Source organism: Carlito syrichta, unplaced genomic scaffold, assembly GCF_000164805.1.
Source record: "Carlito syrichta isolate Samal-C Ts95f unplaced genomic scaffold, Tarsius_syrichta-2.0.1 Scaffold90623, whole genome shotgun sequence".
Classification (NCBI taxonomy): domain Eukaryota; kingdom Metazoa; phylum Chordata; class Mammalia; order Primates; family Tarsiidae; genus Carlito; species Carlito syrichta.
The window spans coordinates 166,630-187,192 of NW_007034719.1; the positions used below are offsets into that span (position 1 = coordinate 166,630).

At 56.4% G+C, this 20,563-nt stretch overlaps 1 protein-coding gene across 1 annotated transcript in view; it reads left to right on the forward strand.

The window, feature by feature from the left end:
• RFTN1 (raftlin, lipid raft linker 1) overlaps nt 1-20,563 on the forward strand; it is a 153,805-nt gene that overhangs the window by 70,188 nt on the left and 63,054 nt on the right. The gene's annotated exons all lie outside the window — the stretch shown is intronic.

The following is a 20,563-nucleotide window of genomic DNA, read 5'->3' on the forward strand; positions in this document are numbered from 1 at the left end:
CGGGGCTGGCTCTGATTCTGGAACCAGGAGCTTCCCCTTTTCCCTGGCTAGCAGGACCCTGGATCCTGACTTTTAGGGCTGGAGTGGGGCTAACAGCTAAGGCCTGCAGGCCCACTGCCAGGGTGCCCTCAAGCCCTCGGGGTGATGTGAGCCCCCAGACCCCACCTTCTTCCTGTCTGTGTGTGGCTCTTGCCACCAGCCCCCTTCCTGTCCTCGTGTGGGTGCATGCCAGAGTCCTGTGGCCACTGGCACACAACGGTACCAGGGAAATCGCCTCTTTGGGGAGAATTCCTGTCTGCCCAGAAATGTGTCTGGGTTTGAACTTTTCATCATGCCGTGTCAGGTTTCATGCCTAGTTGCCGGGTCCACCGAGTTTCAGTGGGACTTTTGCCACAGAAGGAATGTCCTTGCCTGGACGGGTGCTGAGCTCATCGCTGGATGGTTACCTTGTCCCCCCCACCCAGGGTCCCAGGACCATCGGCAATGCCCGCCCTGCACAGGGGACTGGGTCTGTTTGAGGACCAGTTAACCAGTTAGGAAATTTATTTTATTTTTTTAATTGCTTCTGTTTTACTGGGGAATCATGAATAAATATTGTTGGCTGTCAGCTTTGGGCCGGGAACAGCCCGGGGTACGGGGATACGAACAAAATCAGAATCACCGGGTGTGCTGAGTGTCACCGGGAGGGTCAGAGGGTGGGAAGGACGAGGGGGCGTTGCTGGGGACGGGGCCGCAGGGGCAGGGCAGAGGGCCCCCCCACGGGGAACAGTGTCTGTGAGGACCTGAGATCTTACATGTCAGAGAGAGCAAGCGAAAGGGGAGGGAGAGTGAAGGTTGGGGAAAGGGGCTGGAGAGAGCCCACCGGACTGTGCAGGCTGGGGACACGTTGAGAGGGAGCGTGCGGAAGAGCAAGATGTGAGGCTGTCCCTTGAGAGGGTGTTCGTTCCCTTCCTGCGTGTTCAGGCCTGAGCCCTGGCAATGGCCACTCATGAGGCAGGAGCCACGGCCACAGATGGGGAACCAGGAGATCTCCTGACTCAGACCTAAGGGCCATTTTATCAGACGAGGAAGACCTTTCTGCTCTAGGGCTCAGATCCTTATTTAAGAAATGGGGAGGGAAGTGGTTTTGTTTGCACATGACTAAGCCTGGGCGCGTCAGTGTGTTCATAACCCAGGCAGCTGTCTGCAGAGATGGGGCCATCTTTGGATTGCTGCAGATAAATACTCAAATCAACTTGAGTAGGGACCCCTCGATGCAGAATTTACCAGGGAAGACATAATTTTAGAAACAGATTTGTAATTGATGGTCGAAGCTTGGCATGGCAGAGGAGCGAGGAGGTGCCCTGAGGGCGTGAGGCTCTGTCCACTGTCACACAGCGCACGTCTAAAAATGTGCACCTTGCTGCCTTTGTTTTAGCCGGACCTGATCATCGTGGGGCTGGCCTGTTGCGTGGAACCTGTCTCGGGTCTGCGGGAACAGCAGCTAGATTTGTGGGCTGCTGGGTACTGTGTGTCCCTAGCAACCACGTGGAGGTGGACGTCTGTCCAGCAGATGGGAACCTCAAATTTAGGGTTTTTATGAGCCGGTTTTTAAATTTTTTTTGTTTCCTAATTGGAATCTCACTCGGTCACCCAGACTGGAGTGCAGTGGCACAATCACAGCTCACTGCAGCCTCGACTTCTTGGGCTCAAGTGATCCTTCCATCTCAGCCTCCCAAGTAGCTGGGACTGCTGGCATGTGGCACCATGCCTGGCTCATTTTTTCAATTTTTGATAGAGATGAGGTCTTGCTAGGTTGCCCAGGCTGGTCTCAAACTCCTGGGCTCAAGCAGTCCTCTCACCTCGGCCTCCCAAAGTGATGACAAAAAGATGACAGGCGTGAGCCACCCTGCCTGGCCCAACCGGTGTTTACTTTAACTTTTACTCCGACACCAGTGTTCTTTTCCCTGCTGATCATACGTGCATGTGTCCACGTCAGTATCTGGTAATCATGAGGTCATGTGTTAACAAGATGACTGACATCTGCTTCTCCTGTATCTGTGTAGGAAGTCCCCGCTTAATGCCATCGACAGGTTTTTGGGAACTGTGACTTTCAGTAAAGTGACATACGCAAGTCCCCAACGTCCTTTAGTTATAATGTAGATAAGAAAAAAAAATCGGTTTTGTTGTATGTCAGTTCGCTCAAAGTTGCAGTTTCCAAGAACCTCCTGACGAGGTTGAAGGGCTCTTGCTGCGTGAGAACCCTGCTGTCCCCATGGCGAACACTACGCGCCTCAAAGCCCACCATCTCTTTCTGCTCCTGCTGCGCCCTGGGTTTGCAAACAGAAATGACGGGACCCGGGTGGACTGGACCGGATGGTAGGCACCTCAGGGCGGCACTGAGACTTCGGCCTGGCATTTGTCTCCGGGCGTCTCCCAGGGTCTCTCACCTCTGTTCTCTCGGCAGAAAGGTGGCCAACAGCTGTCCTGCCTGGGAGTGGCAGGCGTGTTAGAGCTGCTCCCCCCCACCTCGCCCCACCCCGCCCTGCACTGTCTGTCCGTGGACCAGGGCTGGACTCTGCATTTGGCGGTGGCTTTCGTGGCTAGGCAGTTGCCATGGCAACCGGGAGCTGTGGGACAAAGCAAGGGGGCTGACTGGGCCCCCTTCCCTCTGTTCCTCTGTTCTGCGGCTGGACGTGATTTCTGGAAAAGGCACCATCTCTGTGTGCAGAGAGCAGAGGACAGCAGAACACCCCTCCAGGGCCCACGGCTACTCCAGGGCCCGTGGCTACTCAGGTTCCACAGCTGCTCCAGGGCACACAGCCACTCCAGGGCCATCGGCTACTCCAAGGCCCTCAGCTACACCAGGACCCAAGGCTACTCAGGTCCCACGACTACTTCAGGGCCCAGGACTACTTCAGGGCCCATGGCTACTCCAGAACCCATGGCTACTCCAGGGCCCAAGGCTGCTCAGATCCCACAGCTACTCCAGGGCCCACAGCTACTCCTGGACTCTCAACTACTCCAGGTCCCACGGCTACTCGTAGTTCACAGCTACTCCAGGTCCCACAGCTACTCCAGGTCCCACGGCTACTCATAGTTCACAGCTACTCCAGGGCCCACAGCTACTCAGGCTCCACAGCTACTCCAGGGCCCCTGGCTGCTCCTAGGCCCTCAGCTCTGCACTGGGCAGGATGTCCCACAGGTATAAATGTTTCTGTCATCACACAGCTAGGCGACCACAGGTGCTTCCTGGGAGAAGCATACTGAAAACCCCCTTTTTCTTTTCGTTGTAAATATTGAATGAATCGCTTGGGTCTGTTTATACAGATGTAGTGGTGGCGTTTGTTAATTGCCATTGCATTAGGCTGAGATGAAGTCGTGTCACCGGCTGCTGCGGCTCGGCCACTGCTTCTTATCTGGGTCATTATTTTGTGTGAGATAGTGGTTCCTGCCCCATGACAGGGAGATCCGTCTTGGAATGAGATGGCAATTAACTCATTTTATCATTGTATCATCACACACGACAGACTCCTGTTCTCTGCATATTAGGACTAAATTCAAATTGATGACCTTTTTTTCCCACAAGAACAATGCCCGGCATTATTCTCCCACGAATGGTTTGAATTAGCAGAGCCTTTGGCTAGAGGACGTGGCAAGGAGGGAGGGGCGTTTCATTATTTCCCGCAATTAGGAAAAGTAGAGCCATTTGTGTCTGGGTCGTGTCTACTTAGCTGAAGACGTCACAGCCCACCCTCGTCCTCCATCACGGCTCCTGGAAGGCAGAGGGAGTCGTGTAGGCGACTCTTCTTGCAGCGTGGCCTTGGCTTTCTCGGGGTGCATTGGCCGGTCTCGCGGCACTTGGGGTCCCGTGTGTGCTTCCCCCGATGTGTCCTGCCGTGCTCTGTCCACCTGGCCCTTTGTGGAGCTGCTTGTCACTGACCACGGGACTTGGAGAAGGCAGGGTTACGGAGAGACCTGGAGGGACTTGGTGTCCAGTCCTGGAACCGTGTGCCCGAGGGGCAGAGGGCTTGGAGGCCGTGGGGAAGGGAGGTGCCGCCAAGAGTCCTTTGGACGTAGCCCTTGGTGGCCGTGGGGCCTCTGGGATTTCCGATCCTCAGCGTCCCTAGAAGGCCGTGGAAAGGCAGAGCGGCCCAGGGCGAGGAGCCTCCATGCTACCTTCAAGCAGCTGCACGCTCTAGAGTTCCTGGGGAAGTGCCTGCGTGTTTGAAAAACACTTTGAGGCTTTCATCATGGCGCACGTTTTCTGGGTGGGCATCACAGTAATTCCGGTCGAGAGGCCAGACTGGCCGTGGTGTCTCCTTCCAGACAGCTGGAACCTGGGCTGGGGGAGCCGGGGGCGGAGTCTGGTCCCCAGGAGAGTCATGACGGGCAGCAGAGGGACAGAGATTCTTTGGCCGTGGGCGGAGCTTTGGAGAAGGGTGATGTGGAGTGCGGGTGGATGTCGAGGGGGCCGAGGGCTGGGCGGACTGTGCAATGGCTGGTGTGGACAGAACATGAGATGCGGGCCCAGGGCTGGGGAAGGGTTGCGTCTGGTTGGCTGAGGGTGGGCTGGCAAAGGAGCAGGAAGCAGCTGGGTGAGGCTTTGGGGTGCCTGGAGCACAGCACTGCCCACGCGGGGAGGGGCACAGAGGCAGCACGGGGCCTGGGCGGGAGTTCAGAAAGCAGAGCAGAGTGAGAAAGAAAGATTGTTTGCTGGTTTGCTCTCTCTGCCTCTCTGTTTCTGTCTCGCTTACTCACTTGCTCTGTCTCTGTCTCTTTCTGTCTCTCTATCTCTGTCTCTCCGTGTGACCGTCTCTCTGTCTGTATCTGTCTCTCTGTCTCTCTTTGTGTCTCTGTGTCTGTCTCTCTCTGTCTCTGTCTATTTCTGTCCCTCTCTATATCTGTTTCTCTTTGTCTGTCTGTCTCTGTCTCTGTCTCTGTTTCTCTCTCTCTCTGTCTGTCGGCCTCTCTCTGTCTGGTCCACATTTCCCTGCAGGTCTCTTTGCCCTGGAACGAGCTCTTTCCCCAGAGGGAGCCCTCGGTGCCCCTCTTCACCCCTGTAGGGCTTATCCCCATTTGACAGGTGAGGAAACTGAGGCACTGAGAAGCTGCGCAGTCTGCCCAGCCCTACGTGCAGGTGGCAGGCCTGGATTTGAGCCAGCCACGGGCCCATCAGCCACGCCCCTCTCCCGCGCAGGCTTCCCCTGTGGACGGAGGCTGCGGTGGGCTGAGCCCCAGAGCGAAGTTGGGCGTGGGAGGCAGGTGGGGTGTGCCGTCGGGTGCAACGGGCCGGCTTTTGGAGCTCCTCAGAGGCAGCCCTCCATGGAGGCCGCCTCAGGCCTTGTTCCTCTGGGGAGAGAGCCGCGTCCCTGCCCTGATTCCAGCAGACTCGGGGGGCTTTCAGGCCCTCAGCCCTGGGCTGTGCTTCATGGAGAGACGTGGTCTTCCAAGGCTTTCTCCTGCACCGCTAGGCTTTCTCGGCGGTCAGGGGGCGGCAGGCAAATCCCTGCCATGTCCCCTAGGAGTGGCCCAGGTCAGACACATGCACGGCTCAGGACAGACACACTTGTGGCCCAGGTCAGGCATGTATGGCCCGGGTCAGATGACACATGCACCCCATGCTGGAGATGTGTGGTGCAGCCTGGGTCAGATGTGTGCAGTGCAGCCCGGGTCTGGCCCTCGCGGCCTGGGGTGGGCACGGTGCCCTTGGAAGCTCAGTGCGCCGTGCCCTCCTAGGCCAGGAGCTGCGGGTTTCTGTCTCGGGCTCCTGTGAAGGGGATGGAACTGCCAGGCGACGGATGCCCCTGTGGGCGAGTGACGTATTGCCACTTCCTGGCTGATCGTGGAGGCTCAACCTGTCTCCACAGCAGCCGGCAGAAGGTGGCTGTGACCAGTGCAGGCCGCAGGCAGGGACAGATGATGGTGACAGGGCTCCCCACCCAGCCTCAGCCAACAGGAGCAGGACAAGAAGGTGGGGGGGATTTGGTGTGGGGCCAGGGAGGCAGCGCTCGGTCACCAGATGTGAGGTGGGTCAGAGTGAGGGGACATTCAGCCATGAGGTGTGGTCACTGTGAGGATGGGACATGGTGTGGGGGGGACACGCAGGCGTGAGATGGGTCAGTGTGAGGATGAGGACACAGTGAAGGGACACTCAGGTGTGAGGCGGGTCACTGTGAGAACAAGAGAACGGCGTCGGGAGCCATCAGGGTGCAGAGGTCATGAGTGGTGACAGCCAGTGGGAGCCTAGGTCTCCGTGGGACACTCGGGGAACTTTCTGGAAGGCGGCTGTGGGTGCTGGGCTTGAGTTGCAAGGCGGCTCGCTGGGCAGTGTGGGAGTCCAAGGGATCAACTCGGAGGCCCTAGGACCCACGGGGTGTGGGGGGTGGGGAGGTGGCTGGCTGGCCTGTGCTGTGTTCCTGGGTAGAACCGTGGCCCCGGCGTCATGCACCCCTCCAAGTCTGGGTGGGCTGGGTGCCCATTTGTCGGAGGTGGGCATGGTGACCTTTGGAGACGTGAAGCCTTGGTGTGTCCTTGTGACTGCATCAGCTGGGGCTCCCGGACCGGGGATGACTGGGAAGACTGCGGAGGAAAGGAAGGGACGGGACGGGCGCGGCGGGGGCATCTGCGGAGGGGCCGGGACCTGCGGGCCGGGGTGGGAGAAGCGTGGGTGGAAAACGCTGCGGTTGTATGAGACTGTGGGGCTCGGGGCATGCATGGCATGAGATAATAATAATAAAGTAACTTGTAGCTAAACCGGCCCCTAGAAAGGCATTGAGGTTGGACAGGACCCAGGCGTGGCCTCTCACGGGCTCTGTGAGCAGCCGCGGTCGGCCTGTGCTTCTGTGTGGTCTCTGCAGAGAAGTCGACCCAAATTCAAGGGAACGGAACTGACCGAGAGGCTGCTGGAGCAGACAGGGGACTGGAGGAGAAGTCGAGGCCACCTGAGCTAGGGGAGGGGTGCACAGGACTGGCCGATCAGGGAGAAGCTGGGCCTGGGGGTGGCACCTGCTGTTCAGAGTGACTGTGCAGCCCCTGGGGCCTGGGCGTGGCATCTCCCAGGGTGACTCTCAGCCCCTGGGAATGCCTCCTCCATCCCACTGGCTCGGAGGGGGTTGGCGGTGCCCAGGCCCCCAGAGCTTCCCCGAGTCTGGTGTTTGGGCTGCTTGGAGGCCAGCCTGAGGGTCCTGAAGGCCAGGGTGAGTGGCTGTGGCGTCCCTGGAGTTCCTGTCCCTGCGCGCTGAGAGGTGTCCCCGAAGAGTCCGGCATGGTCATGCTGGGATAGTCACAGGCTCTGGCTCCCGTGGCCTCCAAGCCGTGCCTGCGCACAGAGGAAGATGTGTTCCTTGCTGGCTGGGGGCAGAGCCTCATGGGACAAGAGCTGGCGTTTCTTCCTTCTAAGCCAGTGGTGCTTGATATGTGCCCTCCCTGGGTGGGAGTTTCCCTCGTCCGACATGTCTGGATAACATACACATGGTAAGTCCCTTTAGAGAGTCATAAAGTACCTCGGAGAGCCAAGGCTCTGAAAAGGTCTGCAGTGAGAAGCCTGCTCACTCAGTGTAACTAACTGTCTGTGTCATGCAACACACCTTGGAAACTGTACTAAGTCAGCAAGGAATCCATGGACCCCTTACCAGCTGTGGAAAACCACAGCTCACCCACCGAGGGTGGGGGCGATCCCTCTCTTATTTTAAATATTGTATTTATTATTTGCTTTGTACTATATATTTAGGGACTACACCGTGGCGTTCTGGTACGCATGGTGAAATGGCTAAGGGGTAGCAAATTAATACGGTCTTTATCTTGCACGGCTAACTATCATTGTGAGTTTCCAGGTGACAACATGGTGTTACTAATCATGGCCTCATGTTTGGCGTCTGGTCTCTGGACTTCCTCATCCTGCACAGCTGCAGGTGTGTACACTTGACCGTGGTGTCTCCCCATTTCTTCCTCCTGGCTCCTTAAGCACGATTTTATTGTTTCTGTGTATTCAGACTTTTTAAAAGAGTCCACACATGCATGAGGTCATGCGGTGTTTTCCTTTCTGTCCGCCTTATTTCACTTCGCACACGTAAAGTCCTCGGGGTCGTCCACGCTGTAATGGCGGACCCTCCCTTGCTAGGACTGAATAATACTCCATTCACCACATTGTATGCACTCATCTGCTGGCAGCCTTCTTCTCTCTCTCTCTCTCTCTCTCTTTAATTTATTGAAGACACGAGGTTGCCCAGGCTGGTCTCGAACCCCCAGGCTCGGGCAGTCCTCTCGTTTCCGCCTCCCAGAGTGCTGGAATGACTGCACTGGCTCCTTCTTCTCTCATTAAGGTGGGCCGCTCACGCTGGCTGTCTCATGCCATGCGGAATGCCACAGGCCGAGTCTTCTGGGCCCAGACACTTCTCCTGTGATGGGGCAATTTGGAATCAAGCAGGCAGGGGCGCCCTCCTCTCCTTTTTCGCCCCGGGAGGACACGTGCACGGGCCTCTGCTGTTCTCCCGACCCCTTTCGTGACAGACGTAGCTTCTTCTCATGCATCAGTGGCAGAAAGTGGCTCCGTGGGGTGTGTCGACTCTGTGGGCGCATCGGGAGCACTGGCCGTGCGGCCTGGGTCAGGCCCGCGGATCTGACCTCCTTCACTTAGGAGAGACTCCGCTTTCCACCTTCTTGTCTCTTCCCACACCTGAGCTTTCCCTGTGTCACTGGTAATCAGATCCCAGATACAGCCGGTTTTCCCACTTGAAATTTTTTCTTTCTTCTCCCTCAAGGTCTCTGATCGGGAGTGGTTTCCGTCCCCGCGCTGTCCTTTGGAAAGATAATTGAACCACCCATGTATGTTTTAAGTTTTCTGACTGCTGTGCTAAGATGGCAAAAACCAGAATGAATCAAGCTGGGCAGTCTATTTAACCCAGTATACCCCAAATATTATCCTCTCAGCACCAACTGTTTTACACACTCTGAATCACATCTCCGTTCTGATGCTAAATGTTCAGTCGTTAAATGGAAATGCCCTAGAAAATAAAGTTGTGCTTCACAAAAATATTTCGTATTTCTGCAGCTTTTAAATGGAAATGAATTCAAGTTAAGTAACCCTGAAACCCATGGCCTGGGTCTCCCGGGCCACTTTTGCAGCACTTCCAAACCGTGTGTGGCCCAGGGCTGCCGTCTAGGTCCGCATTGTTCTGTAGAGTTCGGTGGCTCTAACCGTGTTCGGTTTCCATGGTTTTTTAGTTGACACAAAGCATTTGTGATCCTGAGGCTTGTCACCGCAAGAGGAGACGGGGCACAGACTGGTATCTGACATAAATGCCCAAGTGTGAAATAACCAAAGAAAATCTGTTTTTCCGTGAAAAACATCCAAAAGATGACTGGGGGCCAACTTTAACTAACAACCTTTTGGGAATATATTTGCAATTAATGCATTTCTGTGTGTAATGCCAATGATTTATTTCATGGCTACGTGCCTATTTTAAATCGTATAAAATGTGTAAACTTGGAAAGAGCGCTCTCCCCGTGTGTCCATCTCAGGAAGTGATTTTATGTCCATTCCACTTTTTCCGCACGTGGTGCCCTCGGTGATTTCATCGTCACCGGTGTGATTCGGGGGCCATCTGATGCAGGCTTCGCATGCATCCTAGTACTTTCATCCATATCGTTTGGGGCGCAGACTTCTAAAATTCACAAATGATGCTATCTTGGGAAGTAATCCTGAGTCATGAGGGCTCGTTTTAACATCGGGATAGTTGCTTTTTCCTCTCCATCTCATCTGTGAGTGAGAAACCTCTGACATGGAAACACTTGTTCTGAATTGCTCGTTTAAAAAAAAAAAGGAAGGAAGGAAGGAGTCTTTTTGTATTGAAGATGGCGTACATCCGGGAGGGTGTGTATGGCTCGGTGAGCCAATCCAGCATGCACACACCTGAGAGACCAGCGCCCAGGTCGGGAAACCCACCGGGAGACAGCCCGGCCCTTCTGCGGCCATGCCCTCATAGCCTCTCCCTCCCCAGAAAGCCTCTGATTTCTTTTCTTTTTTTTTTTTTTGAGTTGGAGTCTCACTCTGTCACCCAGACTGGAGTGCAGTGGCCGCTCCCGGCCACTGCAGCCTCGACCTGCTGGGCTCCGGCGATCCTTCCGCCTCAGCCTTCCAAGTAGCTGGGACTACAGGCGCGCGCTACCTCGCCCGGCTGATTTTTGATTTGTTGTAGAGATGAGGTCTCGCCAAGTTGCCCAGGCGGATCTTGAACCCGTGGGCTTAGGCAATCCACTTACCTCGGCCTCCCAAAGTGCTGGGATTACAGGCTGAGCCACTGAGCCCGGCCGAAAGCCTTGATTTCTGACACCAAAGGGTGGCCCCAAACAATACCTGTGAGATATATCCCCATGTCTGTTTGCACCTAGATTCCCACATTGCGTTTTAGAGAACCGTCCACAGGATTACCTGCTCTAGCAGTCTACCACATTTTTCATGCTTAGGCATTATTTTTAATGTGTTAGATTTATTTCCTTCCCTTTTGAAAATCAAGTCCATTAGACTACTTCAATGCATGTCCTGCCCTAGCTTTGATCAGTGTGTTTTCCCCAATAAGCATCTTGCTGTTCGAGACAGAGTGAGGGTGTGTCATGTTGCCGAGGGGCCGTGAAGGTGTGTGAGCATCCAGGGCGCTTCTGGCATCTCTGGGAAACTGCCCTATGGGGAGACCCAGGTGAGGCCCAGGTGTGTCCAAGCCATGCGGTGTGCGTGGGGCTGTACCTCGCAGCCCCACTGTGCGCCTTGGCACGCCACGGTGTAGCTAGTGAATGCTGGCACTGCCCTCCGCCTGAAGAGAACATCTGTGGCTGTCCGTCCCGGGTGGCCGCCGCCCTCACTTTCCCCAGACCTTGGTTGGAGCTCACCCTCTTGGTGCGCCCCCTTCCCGCCGTTTTTCAAAGAGCAACTCACCTGCCACTGCCCACCCTGTCCTTTCCGAGTACCCTCCACCTTTCCACTGCCCTCTCGTCTGTAGCCCTGGTGCCTCTGAAGATACTCTGCTGTTTCAACTCAGTGGGCGTGTTTATGGTTTCTCATCTCTTTTTCCCACGCCGAGCAGCATGGGTCGTACAGCAGGTGTTCAATGAATGCTCACAGAGTGACCCAGTGAGAGCCCGTGTGTTCCCAGGGCCTGCGGGGTGCCAGGGCTGTGTGTGTCCGCTTTGAAAGGGTGTGGTGAAGACAATGCCTGGAGTGTGAAGTTGCTTGCATGACTACTTCCTTTCTCTGGGACTCGTGGTGGCTTTGCTTGGTGTCTGGGCGGGGGAGCCAGTTGGGTCAACCCCCTGGAATTGCTTGTGATGACCCGGTTTGATGTCACCTGTTTCTACCTCGGACTTCCAGCAGATGTTTTTACAGATGTGGAATTTGCTGTCCTCACTGGGAAAGTTTCCTGAGGGGGATGGGTGTACACACACACACACACACACACACACACACACACACACACAGGCAAAGTGCTGAGACCTGCTTTGGGTGCTAATTATGCACCGTCAGTGCACACATGTGGCAGGTGGCAGATTCGCAGCACAGGTTGACCCTTCCATCTGTGCATGCAGAGGTGCTGTGCACCCCTCAGTACCACCTCGGGTAAGCGGGTCTGCCGAGACGCGGCACAACCCGAGGGTGGGATTTGTGCGAACCCCACGCGTGAGGTGGCATCCGGTCTGCCATATGCGCTTATCCCGGCAGGCTGTGGGGCTGCAGCGCATCTTCCTGGACGCCGGCAGGCCTCCCTTCTCCTGCTGTGACGACGTGGGGTCTTCTGGGGCTTTTTGAGAATTCCGGCGACGGGATCACAACCCATGCGAAGTTCCCTTTCTGCTGTGCTGTTGGCTGGAGGGGACGGGGACACTGGGACAGAGGCGCTCAGTTCTGGGGCCGGTGCTGCCTCCAGCGGGACTCCAACGGTCACAGCCCGCTTCCAGCATTGTATCCGGCTTCGGGAAGGAAGCCCGAGGCCACTGTCCAGGGGCACTTGGCCATCTACATCCCTGGTCTCTGTAAAACGAGGCCTTTCCCAGGGTGTCATCTCTGGGATGCCTGGCTCGGACACTGATTCTGTGGTCGGTCCAGCTTGCACGTGGCTCCCGTCGCTGTTAGAGAGCCTGGCTGACGAGCTCAGGTGCATGGCAGGGGTGCAGAGGGGGCCGCGCACCCTCATTGTGAGTTTCATCCAGTGCAGCCGTGTTTGTCGACTGACTGGTGACCGTTTCTGTCTCCCCCTTCACTAATAACTGTCATTGGAGCTCAGGATAAGGCCTGTTATTTTTGCCAAGTTGTTTTTCTCCCCCCTTTATGGTTAAAAATAAACGCTGCCTTCTGACGCCCATGGAAGAAATCTGTTGTGAGAAAAACCTAAACTTTAAATGACTCATTGGTTGGATTGCTTTTGACTTCTTATGTGTTTAAAAAAATGAAGATCAGGATGGATTACATGATGGAGGCGTTGCTGCATCTGTAGGAGTAAGGCAAGACGTGGACGCTGGACAGAAAGCCCAAGTGTTTCTGTAGCTCATTATTATAAATTTAGCCCAAGAAGCAAGAGGAGACAGAAGTAAACCCAGGTTTGCATCCAACTAATTACGTCCCGATCGACTTCTTCCTGCTGGTGGCTTGAGGGCAGCATTCCTGGGCTTGGAAAGTGAGCTGGGAGGGGGGTGGCCAGGATGTTGCCGGTGGGCGTGCTGGGGTGTTATTGGTGGGGTGATGGGGTGTTACCACCGGGAGACCGGTGCCGTGATTGGTAAGAGCGATGTGACTGACGGGGTGTTGAGGTGTTACTGGTGGGGTGGTCGGGATGTTATAGGGTAGAAGCAGTCAAAGAAGCTTCTAGAAAGAAAGACTCCTAAGAGAAAAAGAGTGTAACGTGGAGGAAGCAGGATATAGAAGTCAGAAGGAAAATACACGCAGAGATGGGAAAAGTTTAAAAGAAAATGTACATTCTGGTGGAAAGGAGGTTGGCTTTGGATGGACCTGTTCCTCCTTCGGCCGGTGTAGACGTGTTGTTTTCGGTCGCTTCCCGCTCTGAGTGGGCTGCGGCGTCTGCTTGGCTTCTGAGACACTCCCCGGAGGCAGCGGTAGCTTTTCTCTGTGATGTCTCAGCAGCGGACGGGGGATTCTCCCCTGAGCCTCGTGCGCAGGAGTCTCTGTCACCCTCCCGACTCTGATGGGCTTGGGACGTGAGCGTCCTTCTGTGCGGCTTTAAGAGTAACACGCATCATTAATTCATGCTCTGCACGTTTGGGCCTTGTGGTAAACAAGGCTGGTTCTCGGCTTCCCCACAGGTTTGCTAGGCCGATTAATGACACGGGCCACACTGCAGGCCGTGTTTACGTACCTCGAGGGCACTGCTTGCTCCATGTTTGGAGACATCGCAGCACCCTGAGAGGCTGATTATAGACAGCTCCTACCTCCTTATTAAAGGCCTCTCCCTGGGGGCTGTTGTGTCCTTGTCCCCATCTTGAGTATTCACGAGTACTGCTCCCTGCGTCTTTTGCGAAGGATGGCGGATTTGACACCTCAGGGACTCACTGCCGCCTGGTGTCTCCCACAGGTGGGATTTGTGAGGATCTCTGTATTTTTTTTTCCTTTTTTTTGAGTTGGAGTCTTACTCCTTCACCCAGGCTGGAGTGCAGTGGCACGCTCACGGCCACCCCAGTGTCCACCTGGGCTCCAGCGATCCTTCCACCTCAGCCTTCCGAGTAGCAGGAACTATAGACGCACGCCATCATGCCCGGCTATTTTATTGTAGAGACGAGGTCTTGCCAAGTTGCCCGGGCTGGTCTCGAACCCGTGGGCTCAGGCAATCCACTTGCCTTGGCCTCCCAAAGTGCTGGGATGACAGGCTGAGTCACTGAGCCCGGTCAGATCTCTGGATCTTTTTTTTTTTTGAGTTGGAGTCTCACTCTGTCACCCAGACTGGAGTGCAGTGGCCGTTCCCGGCTACCTCAGCCTCGACCTGCTGGGCTCCGGCGATCCTTCTGCCCCAGCCTTCCAAGCAGCTGGAACTACAGGCGCGCGTTATCATGCCCGGTTAATTTTTGATTTATTGTAGAGATGAGGTCTCACCAAGTTGCCTGGGCTGGTCTCCAACCCACAGGCTCAGGCAATTCACTCGCCTCGGACTCCCAAAGTGCTGGGATGACAGGCTGAGCCACTGAGCCCGGTCAGATCTCTGGATCTTAAGAGATGTCTACTGGTGTCACAGTCCATACCCAGGAACACACGGGTGGCAAATGAGAGCAATTGTTTATCTCGCTCTCAAATCTGCAGCTCGGGCAGCCTGTGGCAGGCGGCTCATGGCTGTTGCACATGGCATCGACCAGGTGACTCGGTGACGACCGAGGACCTGGTTTCAAGACAGCTCTCTCGAGGGGCTGGCCCATGGGTGCTGCCTCTAGGCCTCTCCGTGGACTTCTTGGGCTTCCTTGAGCAAGGAAGTTCATGGGATTTTTCTGATGAGACCTTGAAAGGCCCATGGAGTCCCCCGTGCTTTCTCACTGGCAGAGACTGTCACAGAGACCCATGGTGGATCGGGGCGGGGGCGGTCGTGGGCTCCCCTTTGGATGCAGGAGTGGCAGGGTGCTGGCGGACCCCGGGGGGTGAGAGATGCTGCCGTGGCCTTCTTCAGAAAATACAGCCTGCTACGGATGTGCATTCAGACATGCCATGTTTGTTTTCAGTTCATTCTTCTACCGGGAGAGAATTTTGAGAAGACATGGAAAATAAGAATGAAGGCAAGAAATGGAAATAAGCTGAATGTCGAATATCAGGGTGAATGGGGGTTGAAAATAGCCTTTAAATGTGTAATTCTCAATTGTTGTAAAGGCAAAGCCCCCTCCCCAGACTCAGTGACCCCAACACACCCTTCTATCCGTGACTCAGTGGGTTCTTGTCTTCATGAGATTTGAAGGTTCTCAGATCAGTTCATCTTCCAGAAAAGCCATCCCAGCATCCTCCAGGGTGTTTACGAAAGCTCAGCACAGCGTTCGTTTTTTTCGGCACACCGTCATGAAGACTGCCTCCAAGTGCTGGGCGTAATGGGCCTCGGGCACCGTGGGCATTTCGGGCGCCATCAGGACCCTGCTGCGTTTCTGCTGGTCTGGAGCCATGGGGACAGGAAAGTGCTTTCTAACCAAGGGTTAAAACTGGAGTAGCGTGCCCAGCCGCCCAGGCTCTGCGTTTTGTGAAAGCGCCTTTCGCGAGCGCCCTGGAAGCCATGTCGACCAGGGAGTGGTGGGAAAAAAGTCACGAAAGCTGGATGCGAGGCGGCGTGGCGTGAAGACGAACATCTGCCACCGTGACTTCCCTTCTGCTTGTACTCCTGGCCTCCCTCCTCTGCGGCTGCCAGAGCTGGCTTTCCGGAACATTCCCGGGAGCCTTTGCGAGCCCTTGAGGTTCCTAGCCGCAAGCGTGTAATTCCAGGGTCACCAGTGTTCCCAGGGTATAAGCTGGGGCTGCCTCCGGATCCTGGTGGGATTTTTGTTTCTTTTTCTGGACACCGTGTTGCCTCGCCTCAGGCGGCTGTGAGGAGGCCCACGGGAAGGCAGGATGACGGCTGCTGCCTTGGTGGGAAGGGCTGATGATGTTCGCAGATTGTTGCTGTCTGTTGTTGTTTTCCTGAGGGGAGGAGCCACTTGAGCAGCGAGACATGGGCCTGAAGCCCCAGGGCTGCAGTCATGCCATCGGGACGGGGTGCTTTTCCAAGCTGTGTCTCTGGACCCGCCCCCCCCTTCATCACTCTGGGCCTCAGTTTCTTTTCCTGTTAAGGTCACAGGAGCCGAGCATGACGTGCATGTTTCAGAATCTCAAATGCAAAACATCCTCGGCCCCGTGGGTGTGTCCTCGTCTGCAAACTCAGGGCAGCTTCCAGTCGGGGCAGCCTGGGACGTTGTCTCATGCCCACTTGTGGCTTTGATATGCGTCTGCTGAGCGCTGACTGTGTACCAGAAACAGCTGCAGACCTGAGGCCACAGCGGGAGCAGAAGAGACAGCTGTCCCTTCCCCGTGGCGCCCTCGTCCAGCTGGGGAGCCAGCCACGGGGAGGCCGAGGGGAGCCGCGCCCAGACAGGGGACCCATGTGTGCTGGGGTCCCCATGGGAGCAGGCTTGGGACAGTGGAAACCAAAGGCTTGCGAGGGTGTCGGGATGGGCTGGGGGCGGGGAGTGGCCCGAGAAGGGGTAAGGCCTGGTCCGGGGGATTGGGCCCGGCAGGCCAGGCTGGGCTGGGGTCTCACTCTGGGTAGGACCCTGCTGGAGGTCTGCTTCCTGCAGAGGTCGGCCTGACTGACGGAGGGCTCCAAGCAGGCCGGCGGGAGGACGGCATGGGGGGCGGTGAGGCCAGGGAGGGGCGTCTCCAGGATAAGGAAAGGCCTGCCTGTGTGCGGAGAGGATGGGTGGGGGGGACTGGAGGCTCACAGGTCTCGGCAGCGCGGAGCCCACAGGCGTCTAAGGGGCTGGGGCCAGAGAACACGGGGCGGGGCAGCAGGCTGAGGGCAGGTGGAGGGGCCTGCTTTCTGCGGTCGGTGGTTGGCTGCTTGCCTTCTTGGAAAGACAGCTTGAATGTAACCGTCTGCTGTGGAAGAGCCCGCAGTGCGAGAGGTCGAGGACACGCGAGAGAGGTAGGCCTGAGTGGAGCGGGGCCTGCAGGGACGGCCAGGAGCTGCCTGGTTAGCCTTGGCTACGCCCCACGCCTGGGGCCTCAGAGGGGACACGGGGCAGGGACAAGCTGCTGGCCCTGTCTCCGTCCTTAGTCATCTCTGGAGAATGAGGGACAGTGGGGCGGGGAGAGAGTGCGGGGTGGTACTGGATATTGGCGAGGGGGGCTTGTGGCACAGCCTGGGGAGCCTCCCTTGACGTGGCCCTGGGGGGCCTGGATGGATGTGGCATCTGGGGGAGGGGCCGGCCAGCAGAAAGTGAGGGCAGACGTGGCCCGCAGCTGGGCGGGGCAGGAGAGCCCGGCCGGCGTCACGTGTCCTTAGGCCGCTGTCTGGTCTCCACTCCAGGCCTGGCGACTGGGTGGCCACATGTCTCGTTTGCTGGGACTGTCCCGGCTCAGGCCTGTCTTCCGGTGCAATCACCAGTGGTTTCACCCCTGCTGTGGGACACGTGTCCTCTGGACGAGGGCTGACCGGCTTTCTGTTGCGTCAGTGTCCTGCAGTGTGTCACCGGCTGTCATTGCCACTCTGGCCTCCCGTGACAGCTCACATCCTTTCCCATGGCCGGCGTGGGCTCTGGTGACCTCTCCCACGGGCTCTGTGGGGGCTTCCGGGCCACCCGCTTGCCACTTGTCAACTCCTGCCTCAATCCGTACATCCTGTGGGCAGACTCGTCTTCCTGAGGGTGGGCCTGGCGTGCCTCGCCGCTCAGAAGCCATGGTGGTGTCCTGCCGGTCGAGTGAAAGCCCAGACCCTCCCTATTCCGGACCCCTCGTGATCTGGTCCTGGTATGTAGGACGTGTTACAGGATGGGCAGGATGTGGGCTCTGGGGCAGCTATCGAAATTTGGACCCTCCTGCAGTGTGACCTTGGTCAAGGCGCCCAACCTCTCTGCCTCTGTTTCCTAAAGTGTAATGCAGGGATAAAAAATAATCTTTCTTGTTAACTGTTACTGTAAGGGTTGAATGAGTGAATCTACATCCACCCTTTAAAACAGTGGGATTACAGGCTCTGTGGCTCAGCCTGTAATCCCAGCACTTTGGGAGGCCAAGGAGAGTGGATTGCCTGAGCCTGCAAGTTCGAGACCAGCCCAGGCAACTTGGCAAGACCTCATCTCTACAATAAAATAAAAAAAATAGCCGGGCATGGTAGTGTGCGTCTGTAGTTCCGGATACTCGGAAGTCTGAGGCGGAAGGATCACCGGAGCCCAGAAGGTCAGTGCTGGGGTGACCATGAGCGTGCGTGCCACTGTACTCCAGCCTGGGCGAAGGAGTGAGACTCCGACTCAAACAGAAAACAAAAAAATAAAACAGCGTTGGGCTCGCGGCGAGTGCTCAGTCGACATTAGCAGTTGTGACCGTGGGCACTTTCTTCTTTCTTGCTCCTTTGCATGCACTGGCCTTGACTCTCATGGGATCCTTCCCCGAGAACACCTCTGTGTCAGACTCCACCTGCGGGTGGGATCACTTTCCCACCCAGGGATCTAGGCAGCCCTGGAACCGTCAGCCCGTGAAGTCTGTCATGCGTTCTTCGACCGCCCCGGGATGGGGACGAAAGTCCTTCCAGGCTTTGCCGTCACCGTGTGGAGGATGGCTCGTCCATTTCTGTGGGGTATGCGATGGGACCCCGAATCTTGCAACTGTGGAGGGAGGCGGCGGCTTCTCCCCTCGCCGCTCCCGCTGGGATGACAGCAGTGCTCGAGGCTGAGGTCCACAGCGCTCCGGGGTCCCGGTCCAGGCGCGGCACCCACACGTGCGCACTCTGTCCACGGGCGTGTGCGGTAGGCAGGAGGCGTCTGCTGGGCTGAGGCGCGTCTGTGGAGGGGGCTCCCGTCTACTCCAGCTCGTGGACTCTGGTCAGGGCGTGCATGAGAGGCTGGGCGACTTGCACTTTGGGAGGCCACACAGCAGGAGGGTCCAAACTTTAGCTGCTGGCCTGTGACTCCTCTGTGTACGGAGTGGCGCTGGGCCGGACGGCAACTCCAGAAAGTGCCCCTGGTAAGCTGTCTTGAGCAGACCCAAAGGAGGGTTGCAGAGACGCCCTCTGTGCCGTGAGAGAACGCTGTGTCCACGGGGGCACAGAGCCTAGAGTGCCGATGCAGAAGCCATCCTCACCACATCAGATCAGCACGGCCGTGCTCGGCGTGGGCTTGTCTGCTTAGTTTTGTTTGGCTTAAATATCAGGTGCCTCACCGAATCTCTGCCTTACGGTCTCCTTCATTTTAGTGTGTGTGGGTCACAAGCAAACTTCAGATTTTATTTCACGTCAGGGGAAGTGTGTACACCATCGATGTTTAAATATTCATTTTGTCTGCCCTGAAATTCTTCTCCTTCTTCTGAGAACGTCTCTGTTCCCACGGTCCAGCCATGTGACTCACAGGGGAACCACCTGCACCCTGGCTGGAGCTAGAGCTGATTGGTCCAGAAGTGGACATGTGACCTGAGCTGGACCAATCAGAGCCCTTCCCTGGGATCTTTTGCTTTGGGTAACTGGGACGTTTAGACATTCTACCTCCAGTGACTAAGCTGTTTGCAGAAAAACTCAGAAGTTGGCAACGGACATAGTTTCTGCTGCTTAGAAAAAAATGGTCCTGAATAAGAAAGAAGAGTGGTACCAGCAAGTAAAGAGGAATAGGGATGAAACCCGGAGAAGGCACGGTGCTGCCGGAGTCACTGGTGTGGGGCCCCCTGCGTCCAGCCCTGGCCCTGCCCTGCCGGCCTCTTGACTGTTCTTAGAGAGACGTTGGGCTCCTCCTCCCGGGCCGGCCATTCTTGGTCCGCTTCTCTTCTACATCTTCGGTCTAGACTTTTGACATCGAGTTGGATCTCCAGGTGTGTCAACTTCAGGGGACACTGAGAGCTAGCTAGAGACCTGTGGCATGGGAGTTTCCCGGCACCCTCTAGTACTGATGTCTGACTCTCATGCCCTCCGTGGTCAGTGAATTCTGAAGTTGCGGGCACAGTGTGAGTGAAAGAACCGGGTTGTCGAGCACAGATGACGCTGGCACACACACTTCCTGGGTCAGAAACGCCTGCCCTGAACAGAGGTGCCAGAGGACGGATCCGCTCCTGCCTCCTCTGGGTGCCCCCTCCTTTGGTTTTGAAGAGTGTTCGGTTTGCTGGCTCCCCTGGCATGCCTCAACCTCCTTGGCCGTCACCCCAAGTGGCAGAGGAGAACAGGGGGCTCCCCTCCCCCCAGACCAGCCCTGCCAGGGACCTGAGGACAAGCAGTGACCTTCCAACGGAGTGTCGCATCCGGAGAAGGAAGGAACAAGCGGACTCCTTGGAGTCCACCATGTCCCTCGAGGCAGGCCGACACTGTGGCATCCAGGAAGGCGGGCGTCTGCCTGCTGGGCGCTTGACTGTTTCCCTGGAACCCAGGGCCCAGTGTAGTGTGCTCAGTGAGTAGTTATGAAGTGAAGGAATGCATGCATGATGGACATTATCACCCCCATTTTACAGATGAAGAAACTGAGGCTCGGACAGATCAACTGATTTGACCAGCTGCATAAGTGCCTGGGAGTAGAGCTGGGTCCAAAGCTTTAGCTCATCAAACCCCATGCCCAAGGCTCGCTCTAGGACCCATCAATCACGACGAGAGCAAATCACACCAGAAGCTTACACAATGGGGCGAAACACCCGGCGTGCCTGGCAGCCTCTCAGTTCCTGAAGCTGTGTGCTCACACGCCGGGACCGAAGCAGCTCCAGACGTGAGCTGCAGCCGTGCTATTTTTGGACCTCCCTTTTCAGAAAGCTCGAAGAGTTGCGATGACAAGAGATGGGACGGGTTGTGTGTGCCCGATAAAATATTCACCGTCAAGACTCACGCACAGCCAAGCATCCACACAGCATTTTTTTTTTTTTTTGAGTTGGAGTCTCACTCGGTCGCCCAGACTGGAGTGCAGT